Raw genomic sequence first — 16,334 nt, 5'->3', positions numbered from 1 at the left:
CTGCACATATTATAAGATCAATAGTACCATTTAGACAATCAATAGTACCATTTCCTCATCCAAGGTAGGTAATTGTTCCTTCAATAAATTATATAGAACTGGTATTTGTTTATACTCGTTTATCCAAGTATTCACACAACTAGTACTGGAAGAAGAAATTATACAACAATACTTTTTTTCCAGGTTGTTGTATTGAGGGGTAGAGATGGCAATAGAATTAGTCAAGATCAGATTGCTTCCAGAGGGAAGAAAGTGACTAGAGGTCAATGAAACATGCTAGTTAATATATATATGAAAATACTTATATGATTAAAAAAGATAAAAATAAAAATACAAAGAAAATCATTGGCATGTAATACATATATATATATATATATATATATATATATATATATATATATATATATATATACATACAAAGAATGACATGCAATAGTTTTTAATTAACATAGTGTTAATTGCATTTTTTTTTATAATCTATGATATATATTCAACGAATCATGTGAATTTTGGTTCACTTTAAGTTATTCAAAATTGATGGCACACTCTTCTTTTGAAAATAAAATATAAGTTGTGCCAGATACCTTGAAAGCGTTCAGGTATTCCTTTCCGGTCTTGAAAAGTTGTGATTCTTATAAAACTTACCTTTATCTCGGGAAAATCAGAATGTGCATATTTTAATTTTTTGGGTTGTAACATATATAAATAAATAACTATATATACTGAAAATCAAATCGTGCATGTTTGAATGGATGAAGTTTCTTTTTCTAATTTAGCTTTAAAAAAATAAATCATGAGAGGTAAAGCCCATATTCCGAGTGTGTGAAGGTTAAGAGTTCCATTCTCGTGGCTTCTGGTTCTGGTTAGGATAACTATTCTTAACATAAGTGCCTTCTCTTCCGTTACGCTTCCTATTTTCTACAACGAATATTTTGGGAAATTTAAATGTTATTTTTGGATTTCATTCTGAACTGACCTAGGGCTCTATCAATTTCTTGAGCTCCGTGGTGCTAAATATAAGAGCAATTTTTGATGAAAAATGATGCGTTGGACAAGCTTCTGTGGGAGCTTTAACTCGTAACTCTTAAGTCACAACCACAAAGCTGAAGGCTGAGAGAAAAGCACTGGGAAATTTAGAGTAATGCAGAATTAATATTCTTGATTTGCTTCAAAGGATGCTAAATTTAATTAAAAAAAACAAAAAACAAAAAAAAAACATATATGCATACATTTCGGCTTATTTTAACCATAGTTTCATATTGTACGTCAATGAATCTGGTCATTTTTAAAAAAAATCCTAAAAACACCCTCCAAATCTCAAACGATCAGAGGATTAAATAGTTTACTGCTATGTCGTGATTGGTCCCTAAGCCCTTATAGAAAAATAACTCTCCTTCTTGGGAAATAACTCTCCTCGCGGCTATGTATGGTCTATCGTTTTAATTCTCAGTATCAATTAATCGATTTGTGTAACAATTTTCTAAAATTATTCTCCATTAAGTCAGAATAGACCAATTTATCTTATGCAACCTTGTCATGTTGATGTGGAGAATGGATTGTGTTTCTTGTTGAATGTACAGAGAATTTAATAAAATTAAAAACAGATACGTTGATATTAAAACAATATATATTTAAACAATTGTTAAAAATGGCTAACGAATTAATGAAAACAAATCAAAATTGTGGAAATCTAGAAACCCCAATTCCAAAGTTCAGTTACCGTGGAAATTAACTTGTAGGAAAATAAGCATCCTGTAACTTCAAAAACAAGTCAAGTTAAATATTCCGACAAAATAATTTTATTTATTTTTAGATGCCCCAAAATAAATATCTAATTAACTTTCTAATTAACATTAAATCTAAATCAAAGTGGCACTTACCTAGCCAAATAAACATGTAATTAATTAACTAAATTGAAACTATGAATAATGTTTACCTATGCTTACCGATGGTAGAAGTAGGCTTACCACAACAAGGTTTTGGGGATGACTCTTCACCCAACCGTAGGCTCAATTGTGCAAGGATTCTGCTACAATTGGCCACCCCCGAGCCCTCAATCAATGTACTACTCCCAGTGACTCCTAAGTCTTAGAACACCATTCTCCCAAGAGAATGAAAGATAGAATCTCGGAATGATGAAATGCAGAAATGCCTCTCATCTTCCTCACCATCTATTAAATAGAACAAACATTAGAAGGGGAACCACATGCACACACTCCATGTGTCTACATGCAACTTTCTTTTGATTTTTAGATTTTTTGTTTTATTTCTTTACTTTTCTTTTGATTTTTAGCTTTCTTGTTTTATTTCCTTCTTTTTGATAGTTTTCTTGTTTTATTTCTATTTATTTTTATTTAGAGCTTTAATATCGTTATTACTACTTTTATTTTTATTATTTTTATTTATTTTCTTTGTATATATTTTTAATATCATTTATTATTTAACATTTATGATTTATTATTTATTATTAAGTGATTTATTTATTATTTATATTATTAATTATAATTTTTGTATTATTTATTATTTATTGTTATTTATTATTAAGGGGAGGGATATTACAACTTTCAAATCATTTGTACTCCACCTATCTCCATTTTATGTGATAATATAAGTGTAATCAGTATTTCAAAGAATCCAGTCATGCATTCAAAGACCAAGCACATACCTATCAAATATCATTTTCTTCGGGAACAAGTGCTTGAACAAAAGGTCAAATTGGAGTATGTTCCCTCCAAGGAGTATGTTCACCAAACCACTGCCCAGGGAGACATTTTAATACCTCAGGTAGAAGTTGGGAGTAGTTGATGCATCATCTTGCTGTTGAAACTTATCTGTTTCAGAGAAAAGTGGTTGTACGCGAGCTTCATGAGGAGCATTCGTGTACATATGCCGGTTTCTGTGGATACAGTCGCGTATATGTTGGATTGAAGGAAATCAGTGGGCTAGACTCAGGATGAAAAGAGTCTGATATGGGTCTGACAGAGACCATTTCGCACAGGTTTAGGAGGAGCATATACTTCTAATAATGCATTGTCGGCATTATCTTAGAAGATCTTGGTTCAATTTCACATTTGTTTTTGGTTTTAGGTGGAACAGGTGTTGAGGGAGAACATGGTTGCTGGTCTGAATGATGATTGACAGATGCTGTTGATGATAGTTGTTGATTACTATCATAGTCTTGTTGTAGATATTTTGTCTCTATGTCATGTATATCTTTTATCATCAAGGTCATGTAATGACCTATTTTGGTTTCCCCACTATGCTTGGGATGGATGATGTAATGTTCTTGTTTTATCATGTGTAAACTTTTGGTGTATCCCCACTTGGTTGGGTGGATGAGTCAATATTGGTATATCCCCACTTGGCTGGGAGATGGATGTATGTATGAGTCTTTGGTGATAGGAAGGTCATTTATTATGTCTAAGAGTCATGTTCTTTCTTGTAGAACATCTTTTTGTAGACCTTGCCTACAATCAAGGGGAGCATGGACAACACAGCAGAGTAGAGATTTCAGCATGTACTCAGGGGAAGCATAACCCTTTGCCCTTGATGACAAAGGGGGAGAGTGACTTAGGGTTGCCATCAAGTCCAAAGGGGGAGATTATTGGCATTATGACATAGTTTTGGCACTATGGCACATGTGTTGTCCTTGATGGAAACTCACTCAAATGACAAATCACAGTTCAGGCCCTTAGAATGAAGGAAAAAGAAATACACCCAATTTCCTCTTAACTAAGCCGCATATACACGTGGGTTCACCAATCAAAATGAGCATATGCATATGCACACACTTTCATGCAAGGAAAAGCACGTACATGTGGAAAAACTTGTTATTTAGTCCATGGTATCTAGTCGTTGGTATTTGGACCTATGGTTTTGGACCATGGTATTGCGTTCGAAGTGTTGAACTCAGGTATTGGGTCCCAAGTATTGGTTCTAAGTGGTTTTGGACCATGGTATTGTGTAAGGCCTAAGACTATAAAAAGGGAAGGAGATCATTAGGCAAAAGCACTCAAGCATTGAATATTTTATCAAGAACAAGATCTAGAATATTGGTCATTAGGTTATGGTGCATAGTTGGATCTGAACCAAGGAGGAACCTGAGCGCTAGAAGAAGGATAAGTTCTATTGATAGGTTAAGATCTTAAGGCTTGAATAGTAGTATCTTTGTGTGATTTTGATCTATTATATTTGGCGCATGACTTGATCTATAAATTTGATATTCTGGGTATAACTGAAGTCTGAATATTTGGAAAGGGAAAATTGTCTTTTATAGATCTGTATGCAGGTTGAGCACAACAATGGTGTGTATACACACTGGTTCAGTAATTCAAAATAGCGTATACACTGGTTTGCCTTAATACAGAAGTGTATGCATGCAGGTTCTTCATCTTGAAGTAGCGTACATCTCTTAAAATATGTTTTAGCTACTTTTATTTATTGCTGCAGTATTCTGGGATCACGATTGGTGTCTGGGTACTGTTACTGTATTCTGGTTACAGCATTTATAGAAGTGGTTGATTGATTCAGTTTTGATTGGTGCAAAGGGGATTGGTTGATGCAAATACATTTGATGTATTTATGGATCCAGTTTGAAAATTTATGAAACGTGGTCCCTGGAAGAAAAGAGAAGGTTGTAGCCTTCTGTAGGTCAACACTTACGTATTAGTACATTAGCTAGTACAAGAGCTAAGGGGGTTGTAGCTCCCTTCCAGGAGAAGCTGGAGAACGAGAGAAGGTTGTAGCCTTCTGTAGGTAGAAGCATGTGTACTGGTATAAGACTGCACCAATACAAAAATATTGTAAAAAAAAGTTTCTCATTAAAAGAAGATAGAGACAAATTGCAGCAGGTGCTTTTCACCCACATTGGGTTTCCACCTTATATCTTATGTTCATGTGTGTGATGACTTGTTCTGTTTTACTGCACCTATTTACAGTTCTTATGGTTAATGAAGTTTTGATGCATTGATTAAAGATCAACATTTAATGGATTAACTGAATCATAAGTTTACTGATATACATTGGTTTCTTTAGACACAGTTGCATATATACGCGGGTTCCCATAACTGAAGTAGTGTATATATATCTATGAAAACGAAAATTGTTTGATTTAATAATACTGATTCACCCCCCCCTCTCAGTATTTTTTGCAACACAAATGGCATAACCAACTATTCGTACAAGCCTTCATTAGTCTTGAAAGTTGTCTTCCACTCGTCACCCTCTCGAATTCTGATTTGGTGGTAGCCTCTTTTCAAGTCTATCTTTGAAAAGTACGCTGCTCCATTCAAACAATCCATCATATCATCCATCCGAGGTAAAGGGAACTTGTACCTAATAGTAATCTTGTTAATGGCCTAGGAATCCGTGCACATTTTCCACTCACCTCCTTTCTTGGGAGCTAAAACAGTCAGAACTGCACAAGGGCTTAAGCTCTCCCGAATCAATCCTTTATCCAGCAACTCCTACACCTGCTTCCAAATTTCTTCATTATCCTTCAGACTCATCTGGTAGCAGCCTTGTTTCATAAACTAGCTCCTGGAATAAAATCAATATGGGGACTAATGATTGACATCGGTGGTAATTTGTCAGTAGATAGTCTACCACAATATCACTAAACGCTTGCAGCATGTCCTATATCTCTTTAGGTAAGTCAATGACTTCAGTATGGATCAATACTGGTTTTAGCCTTCGCACAACTACATACTTTACCTCATCATCCTCCATCTGTCGCAAAAACTCTTTTCCGCCTAACAGTAGTGCTTTTGTCCCACTGGTTTCTGCAGCATCCTCTTCCCTCATGGGCACTAGGGTATGCTTTATCCCATCTTTAACAAACTTGTAACAATTTTTTGCCCCTACATGGACGACCTTCCTATCATATTGCCATGGTCTGCCCAATAGAATATGGCACACGTCCATAGGCATGATATTGCAAGTCACCTTGTCCTTATACTTGCCAATATGAAACTCTACTTCACACTGCTCATTGACCAGCAGTTGGTGACCTTTCTGCAACCGTGACACCCTATATGGATTTGGGTGCTTCAACTTCTTCAAACCCAATTTTCCTACCATTTCAGTAGCTACCAGATTATCAATACTTCCACTGTCTATAATTTGCAACATTTCCCATGTGACTTGCATACAGTCTGGAACAATGCTTTCCTCTGTGTCTAATTATCTACTTCCTTAGCTGGTTTTAATAATACCTTGTTCAACACCAAGACTTCCCCGATCTCTAGCACATTTTCCACCTCCTGTGGCAGTGCCTCCACTTCATCGAGCTGAGCAACATATGCTCCTCTCTGCCCAGTTTGTTCATTTTTAGGACATTCAAAAGACCTGTGTCCCCACTTGTGACACTTGTAACATTGATGGGCATTTCCTCTACCTCTGCCATTACCTCTTCCTCGCTGGTATGACCTTCCTCCTCTGGTGTTACCTTCCCTTTCACTCTGTCCCAAATTCTTCAAACTACTACCCTCTTCATTGTTGTTGGCAGTCATAAGTCTACCAAAGGTCTGTCCCCCACCTCTACCAGAACCACGTCCTCTTCTGGCATTTTGTTTCCTAGAAATATTTTCCTCCGCCTTCAAAGCACTCTAATAAGCTTCCTCTATGGTCTGAGGGGAAAGAATACTAATTTTGTCTAGGATCTCCATCCGTAAACCATTTACAAACCTCGCTGTTTCCTTAGGGGTATCTTCAACATAACCAACTCTCAGGTTAACTTTAAAAAATTCTTTTGTATATTCCTTCACGGTCATCATTCTCTGCTTTAGGTTTTGTACTTGTCTATAAAGGGCAATTTGATAATCTTTAGGAAGAAACTTGCTCTTCATTCTAGCAACCATCTAGTCCCATTTTTTAATCAATGTTTTGTTTAATCTCCTCCTTTCTACCTGTACACTGTCCCACCATAGAGTTGCGTGTCCCTTCAATTTGGTGACAGCAAACTTGATCCTCTTGTCTTTACTGATTTCTTCATACTCAAAATATTTATCTAGTTCACTTATCCAGTCTAATAATGCCTCTGTGGACAAACTGCCATCATAATTAGAGAGCTCCAGTCTTGGCTTGCTGCTAGCCAACAAAACTGACCTCAATAGTTTAATTTCTGGTCCTTCGTCATCTGACCCATCTGTCATGGCTATGTTTTCCTCCTCACTGTCATCCCCACCTTCCAGATCTCTACGCCTTCCTGCTTCCACTACTGCCAAACGTACAGTTAAATTCCTAATTTCTTCTCGTAGCCCTTCATCTGCTAATATTTTGACGGCTCTTCCTCGACCCCTTCTTCCTACCTCCATCTTTACTGAGAGAAAGGAACAACCCGCTCTGATACCAAAAATTGGTGGCGATACCGAGGAGGGACATGTAGTTGTGACGTTTAATTCTTTGGTTTTGAATTAAGTTTAGTGGCAGGGTTTTTGGTGTGTTACCTTAATGCGGTTTATTGTTTGTTGTCGTCCCTCTATACTGGCCTCGGGCTTGCGACTATGGGTTATCACTATCGCGGAGGGTGTTTGGAAGTCATTTCTCCTTTGTGATGGTTTGGCTCTACGATGCTCTATGTTTTCACCAGGTATTTGCGATGGGTGGTAAGTATCGTGCCTTGTTTGTCCTCTATGGTGGTTTATTGTGCTTTGCTGGTTCTCTGTGGTTTGTTGGTGTTGTGCCTCTTCTCGTTATCTGTGTTTTGTCGATGTTGTGCCTCAGCTCGTTCTCTGTAGCGTTTCATTGCTCTAGTTTTTGGAGGGTTTCGGGTCTTCTTCCTCCGCAAGTCTATTTGTCTTTGTTATTTGCTTCAAGCTCATCTCTACTCCGTTTGTGGTGATTTGTATGTTGATTTTGGGTCTGGTGTCAGTTCAGCTTGGAAAATCTCAGGTCCCTGCCTAGTTGCTGCACAGGACGACTCGGTGCACTCACTCTCAGGTGAGCTTCTCCTTTTGATTTCAATTTCACTCCTTGTTTTTTAATGTTCTAATGCTCTGGCCCCTTGGTGAGCAGGCAGAACGCATCCATGGCTCTTCTGCTAGTGGAAATCCTCTGTTGCGGGTCTCGACTCTCGTCTTCCATCACGAAATCGATCCTCCTCTAGGTAAAAACCCTTGTTCCTCTTCCAGTTGTTTATTCACTGTTGTTTTTGGTTTTCGTGGCCCAAATTGACCGTTGCCCTGCTCTATGGTGGTGTGCAGGCCCTTCTAGGGAAGCACTGCTCCACAGCTTCATCCTGGGGACTATTCGTAGGCTTAGGGAAACCTGCGTAGGGTCTTTCCATGACTGTAGCGATTTCTTTCTTGCTTTGTTGTGTGTTTAGTTTGCAATTTCTCTGTCGCTTGCTCTTGTCTGTAATTTGGCTATACCCTTGGGGTTTTGATTCCTTTGTGTATGTATGTGATTTTCGAGGTGTTCATGCACTCGCTGTTAGATTTGGGCCTAGCCTGTGGACTGTAATGTGTTTGGTTTTCATTAGTTTGGAACCCTCCATGACTTCCAGATTACAGAATTTGTACAGTGAATTTTATTGAATGAAAAATGAAAATGCAATGTATAGGGAATGCTTTTTAAATGCGGAATATAATAGTACCTGGGTTTGGTTTTGTTGCAAAAAGAAATCTATATGCTAGTATACCTCTGTTGGGTTTTTGGTTTTGAAATGCTTCTTGTTACAGAATGCTTGTCAATGCTTGTTCAAATCTTTTGAATAAATGGCTTCATTGTCTTGCTTTCATTTTGATGCTTGAAACATCTATGCACAAAGAATGTAATGAAAATTAATCTACATCCTTAATGACAGACTTTGAATTGTTAGCTATTATAGAAATTCAAATAATTTTGAATTACAACTTTTGGGCTCTCTCTCCTCTCTGGATGGCAGCCCCTTCCATCCTCTCTGATTTTTCCTTTTCAATACATTATTAGCATTTTCTTTACAGTTGAGGAAATGTTCCTCAATTACTTTTTAGTTTCTTAACAATTTCTTCAAACAAGTTCGTAACTAATCCTATCTTGATATATTTGCCCTAATTTGAAAACTAACAATGGCTGAGTTAGCTTTAATTTTAAATGAAACAAAATGAAATAGAAACTTTGAAGCGTTTTCCTCTATGTCTGTCAAAATAAAATAAAAATAAAAACATCACCCAGCTATCGCCTCTTCACTCAGATGCTCCTGCATCATAATTTGTTGCTTTAAAATTGATTCTAAGTTTGGTTCTTGAAAAGGGAATATATGATATTAAAATCATGGGAGATTTTTTATTTGCTCCAAAGTGAATGAAGTTGGTGAGAAATATGAAAACTACAAAATTAAGATTTATTTTTGAGGAGTTTTAATTTTTCTCAAATCTTATTTCTATTGTCAACTGTGTAAATGCATTTTATTGATGAATTGTTAAAAGATGGATTTCTAGTTGTTCTAGGGATGAATAAGATAGATTCACAAAGTTCATTACCAATACTATTTGGTGACTTTAGGTGGTTTTAAATATTTTACTGATGTAGTAAATATCCAAGTAGACTCATCTGAATTCTAGATCTACAAGGATACATTTACAGAGTTGGATCAACATTCTTTTAGGCAAATCAATCATGCACAAGTTTGAAGCTTCATTATCAATATTATTTAGTTACTTTAGGTAGTTTTGAAATTTTAGTGATGTATTAAATACCAACATAGATCCATCTTAATTTTGGAGCTACCAACCACAAAGACGGATTAAATCACTCAATATTCAAACCATTTTTTGAGTGTAAAACTTGAGGAAATATTCCACTTTTGATACCTTTGGGCACTTCTTAAATATGGAATTAAGATGGATCTAAATGTTCCACATTTGATACCTTTGGGAACTTGGTAAATATGGAATTAAGATGGATCTAAATGTTCCACATTTGATACCATTGGGTACTTGGTAAATCCATAATTAAGATGGATCTAAATGTTCCACATTTGATACCTCCTGACACTTGGTAAATTTGGAATTAAGATGGATATGTCATATATAAATTTCACTTGTGTAAAAATAATATTATTTTTAATTTCTAGATAATACATACACTAAGCTTTTATTTCTTTTTGTTGGGTCAACCCACATGGATTTGAACTTGCCAATCGCCCTCCACCCTGTGGAGTAGATCATGTATATAGTTACATGCATATAATATATATAGTTACATGCATATCTACTTGATATTTTTCTTTGACATGTTTTATAATTTTTTAATATGATATACATATTATGTTATACAACTTGAATGGGTCTAATGGTTAAGAGCATGTGTTTCTCTTGTCTCACAAACAAAGAGGTCTCATATAATAATAATAATAGAGATAATGTGCTTAGAAAAAGAGTTTAATTATGTAAGTATTCAATTTTTATGTTTATTGATTAAATTTAAATATGAAGTTTTAAAATATTATAATTAAAAATATGACTCATCATTATTTTAATTTATATGGTAAAATGTATCTTAATTCATAACTATTATTTATGTAAAACTATTACATGTATTTCACATCTTTATATGTAGAAATATTCTTATTTGGCATTTATATGTTTCTCATCAAATTATTTTAATTTATATGGTAAAATGTGTCTTAATTTATAACTATTATTTATGTAAAAGTTTCACATGTATTTCACATCTTTATAGATATAAATATTCTTATTTCTCATTTATATGTTTATTGATTAAATTTAAACATGAAGTTTTGAATCATAGTGAATCTTAGCCATCGTTATTTATTTCACAAAAGGTGTTTTTAACAATAAGCTTATATATATATATATATATATATATATAGAGAGAGAGAGAGAGAGAGAGAGAGAGAGAGAGAGCATTCCTATTTACTATAATATTACATCTCTATTATATTTATGTGATTTGTTAATCTCATTATCCATCTTTTTCTTGATGATGAACCTCAGTAGAGTTCCAAACTAGTCGATCCTAAAACTTGATGTCATTTATCCGAAAGAGTTTTGCTTTAATCATGAATCACAAAAACCTCCATTTTGAAAAAAAATTAAACCAATTAAAATAACTCTCAGAAACATTATATATATGTTTTTAAGAAATTATTATTTTTTTATTTTATTAATAAAAACAAAATATAATATAATAAATTGAATTAATATATTTATTATTTATTTTTAAATTGAATGAATATTATTATTTTTTAATTTAACACATTTATTACAATTATTCATGTTATATTTCACTACAAAATATAATATGTCAAGGTTACCCATCAAGTTTATGCTTTCAATAAATTCCTACCAAATTTTAGAGAAATTAAACTAAAAAACCCAATGGAAAAGCTTCCAAAAATCTCACTAAAAACAACTCATAAACTATAATGTTTTTATTTATTATAATATTATTTCATTTCATAAACATTTAGATTTTACCGTTACAACCCTATTATATTTATGTGATTTGTTGATTTCATTATCCATTTTTTTTTCTAATCAACCTTCGTAAAGTTCACCCACATATATATATATATATATATATATTTATTTATTTTATTTTATTAATAAAAATAAAATATAATATAATAGATTAAATTAAATCCAAAATGCTATTGTAGGAGAATATTGTATTACATTAGAGCCTTTTTTTTATTATCTTATTTTTGGTTTGTAGAGAACTCTGTTAGAAATATTTAGGAAATTTAATTTTGGCGGAGGGGTAGAGAGCTATAACCTTAGCGAAGCTACTTTCTGGCAGCTAGCTTCACGCACTGGGGAGCTGATTTCGCACAGCTACATTTGTGCACGACAGAGCTATTTCAAAGATTTATGAATAATATTCAGTCACGAGAAAGAATAACAAAGTAGGTTTGGTGCAACACAATAAAAACTTTGTATTAAATTCTAAAACATGAAAATACTTTCACATGAGACTGCGACTCATTCACCAAGTAAAAACTAAAATTTCAAGCAGTATAACACACAGTAAAATACACTGTAATTGTTGTTTTCATGCACCCACCAAAATTTGCTCCACCATTTTCTTCCCAGAGACTTGGACTCTCTTTCTCTCTAACTTCTTACTCTCTAACATGTTACAAAATGACTTTTACATCATATTTAACTTATACGATTTTACATTTAATTCATGATAGAGCAAAGTAATTAATATGATGTTGTTGTTGAGTGTAATCAGAATCACCTAGTGTTTGTGGAGTGTGAGCAATAGTTGTCAATATCTATTTACCAAAGTACATTAGATGCTTTAAATTCCTTGTTGCATTTCAGAATGGCTTGTGCCTGGCTTCAATCCTTCCATCTTCAAACAGAAACACAACCTGCAAAAATACGTCTGACAAATATGATTGTTGTCAAGCTGTTTATTGTGGTGGTTAGGATCATAGTTACCAAATTCGGCCGAATCGGCTTGAAAAATTCGAATATTCGGCAGTTCGATTCGGTTCGGTGATTAATACGGTTAAATTCGGTTCGGTGATTGGTTTCTTCTCCCAAATAATAGAACTGACGGAAAACTTACTTTCATAGCTGAGCATAAGCGAATTCCCCTGAGCGTGGTATCCATTGATATTGCATCTCTACGACCGGAGGGGCTCATACGAGGTTACGAGTGTGAGGTTGAAACTTTGCCATTGTAATTGGTAATCTGAATATGAAATCTGATTATAATCAAAGAGCTAAACTACTACACCTAGCCCTCTGAAGCGCAAGACCTCGAGTAGGGCAGGAAACTAGTCTTTACTTCGCTGAAAGGAGACTGATAAGCCCGCCATTTGCTCTTTTTACGAGACTATTACAAATCGCCTTCATTCATAAGCAAATGCATGCAAACATCTATATACGTTGAGATTATTGGCTATTGGTTCATAGAACTGACGTGGACTTGGTATTATTAAGGAGGGTGAGATTGGTAGTATTTCTATCTATTAGAGAACATTTCTAATTTTCCTTCCTCGAATAGAGAAAATAAAAATTGAAAATATCAGTGAAATTAGGAAAAATCTGTTTTTTCAATCTTCGATTTAGAAAAGAAACAGAAAATAAGTGAAAGTAGCTTATTCTTTCTTTGTTATAAGATTTTATGAATAGAAATAAATAGAGTTTAGATGGCATATATAAAGAAGAAAAATAAAAAGTTAAAAAGGCAGAACAAAATAGAAAGTAAAATTGATATTAGAATGTTCTGGAGAGAAAAGATAAATAGTAAATTTTTTAGATAATTATATTATTTAAAATTAATAAAAATATTCATAATTCAAAATAAATTGAGAAAAATTTACTAAAAAAGACAATTTTTATGATGTCTATTATCGAATTTTTTGCGAATTGAATTTTTTCATTAGAATTTTTATCGTATCGAATCGAAATCGAATTCGAATTCGAATTCGAACTTGGTAACTATGGTTAGGATTATTATTTCCAACAACTGCAAAAGAGAAAACCATCCACGGTTTTGGGATTTCAAATAAACTGGCGTCAAATAACTGCGAAGAGGAGGAGATAGTAAACTGTAAAGGAGGAGAATAACTTCAAGCGAAGTTACTGTTGGTCCCCTTGTTATGAGTTGCTTTGATCCAGTGCCCACCTGGCACCGCCCATTAATTCACCTACTTCATGTTTTTTGTGAGTGCATAACAGTGATTGACACGTGTTTTGCATTGTTTTGTGTCACGTTTTCACGAACCAACATAGTAAAACTGTGATCAAAACTAAATGCAATCTACCCAGGCCGGGTCCCTGCACGGGGTAGATTGGCTAGACGTCCTCCGGTGAAGGGACGGGTAGCGAGGGACGGGGTTTGGATTCCGGTGGAAAGTTGACGGGGAAAACACTTGTCTTCTCTCGACAGCCTTCGGGAGACAAAGGAACGGTCGCTCGAGCCCAAGTTAGCAAGTTGACGGGCAAGTCGTTTGCTTGAACGGTTCTAAGAATTGATATTCAATTAGAGGAAAGAGTTCATTAACCCTATCTTTCTTAGAAGCGTAAAAGCCCTTCAAGTGATACAGTGGAACGTTTTATTAAGTTGTTTGGCTGAATAGTCCAATGATCCTAAGAACATAATTTCTAGTATATTTAAGAAAGTTTTTGGTTAGAAGATTATATTAGATTGTTAGGTCGATCTATTTGAGCCATTTAATGTAGCTTATTGTCATCCTGAATATTAAGATGAGTCATACAGAGTGGTTGGGGTGTACCCTATAATTAAATATGATTTTTTACTTAAATTATTTTGAGATTTTAATACAATATGAATCACAAAAAGCTTAAATTCAAATATTTTTTTACTATTATGAATTGATATTTAATCATTGGTAGGTAGTAGTTTGTTAATCTTAACTATTTTAAAAGTTTAATTTTTTTTTAAACTAAAATATGTGTTTAAACTTTAAATCATTAATGAGTCTATAAATGAGTTGATTTTTTTGGTTTTTAATAAATTTTATAATTAAAGGAGAAATGTTGTGAACATGACAATTACTTATAACAAAAATAAACTATCTTAAAAAATGTTTAGAATAGCATGAGACTATTCCAAACCTAAATTTTACTTCAATAATTAAAATATATATATTATATTATATTAAAAAATAACACAAACAAAGAAAGAATTTAGGTAGTAAAATGACATTGATTCACAAGTTTTTTTCCAAATGATTTAGAGTTTTCTTTTTTGACAAAGTGATTGACTTCTTCTGTGTAACCCATTATTCCCTTTCATGGTACCAATAAAATTTAACAATATAAATCTATGAATTTTTAAAAATGTATTATGTTAGGCCCCTATACTACTAGTTTAACCCCTTATTGTTATTAGTACAACCCTGTTATTATATTGTTGTGCCCATGTAGTCCCCATATTGTTACTATTGTGCCCCATAGAAGCCCACTATTGTTATTATTGTGCCCTTACATTATTATTGTTATGTCAGCTCTGATTATATTATGACCCCTTAGACTCCTATATATGGAAAGGAGGTCTTGTCATTTGTATCATCCAAGAATTGTTCATTTGTGTAATGTAAAGGAGATTGTCTCCTCGAAGAGGCTGAATTCTAAGGCGTTCAACTATCTTTTCTATCTTTTTGTGAGCTGGTTTCATAACATTTGGTATCAGAGCTTTGGATTCTAGGGTTTCGTTGCTCCAAACAGGTCATCGTGGCATTTGTGTTATAACTTTTTTCCTGCGACATTTCAGATGCTAAGAAAAACACCCATTTGGGCAAAAATCTTTTTGAACCTCGGGTCCAAATATTAGAGCTTTTTGCGTTATATTGGCGAAGATATGATTTGAGGAAGTTGGAATTTTGCAGACTCCCTAATTACATTCCAAACAGGTGACCTGGAGAAAATCCTCATAACTTTGGTTTTGAGCATAAGAGTGAAATTTCGTAAGAAGTTACAGAAAGAGGATGGACAGTAGTTTCCTGTGTATATTTTTCGGATCCTAAGGCCAAAACAGTGACACGTGGCACTTCATACAAGTTCGCTCTTCTAAAAAGGTATATAATCATGTCATCTTGGAAGATTATGCATAACTCTTTCTTGGAGAATCCAATTTTGATCAGACTGGTGGCATTAGAAAGAGAACACAGAGGGCTACTATAAGTCGCAATTTTAGAATTGGAAGAACCAGAGTTACAGAGTTATAGTCATTTCAAGATCGAGCTCCTAAAATCAAGAAAAGGCGATATGAGGAAGCTTGATGTCAAGGATCTAGTAAATTTGATACTTCAGATGGAGCAATATTTTGATCTACATGGTGTACCACTATTACAAAAGGTATGTATTACATCTTCATATTTAGAACCGGATCAATTTTTATGGTATAAAGGACTTTGTTCTTGTAAACAACTTGTTACATGGTCAATTTTCACGAAGGAATTGATAGCACATTATGAGGATACAAAGAGAAATACCTTCTTTAGAGCAACACCACAACAATTGAAAAGAGTAAAAGGGCTTTGTTACATAGTGGAAAGTAAAATTATGGCAACAAGGAAGTCTACCCCTCACAACTATAATAATGGAAGTGTTGTTTCTCCTAGCCTTCCACAACCTACAAGGGTTACACCACAACAATTGGAAGAGAAAATAAAAAAAGGGCTTTGTTACAATTGTGATAGCAAATGCACTAAAGGTCATAAGTGTGTTGAGAAAAAAATATTTTACGTAGAGTATGAAGAGGAGGAAGAAAAGGATCAAGAAACATCAAAAGAAGAGGATATGCACTAGGACCAAACCCCAGAGAAAGAAGAAATGAATCCGACCATATCTTGTAAAGCATTGGCAAGAATTACCACTCCTCAAACTCTCAAGATAGAAGGACATATC

The sequence above is a fragment of the Pinus tabuliformis genome, chromosome 7, assembly GCF_031772625.1.
Source record: "Pinus tabuliformis cultivar Carrire ecotype Pingquan chromosome 7, CPIR1, whole genome shotgun sequence".
NCBI classification, from domain to species: domain Eukaryota; kingdom Viridiplantae; phylum Streptophyta; class Pinopsida; order Pinales; family Pinaceae; genus Pinus; species Pinus tabuliformis.
This window is presented reverse-complemented; position numbering follows the sequence as displayed.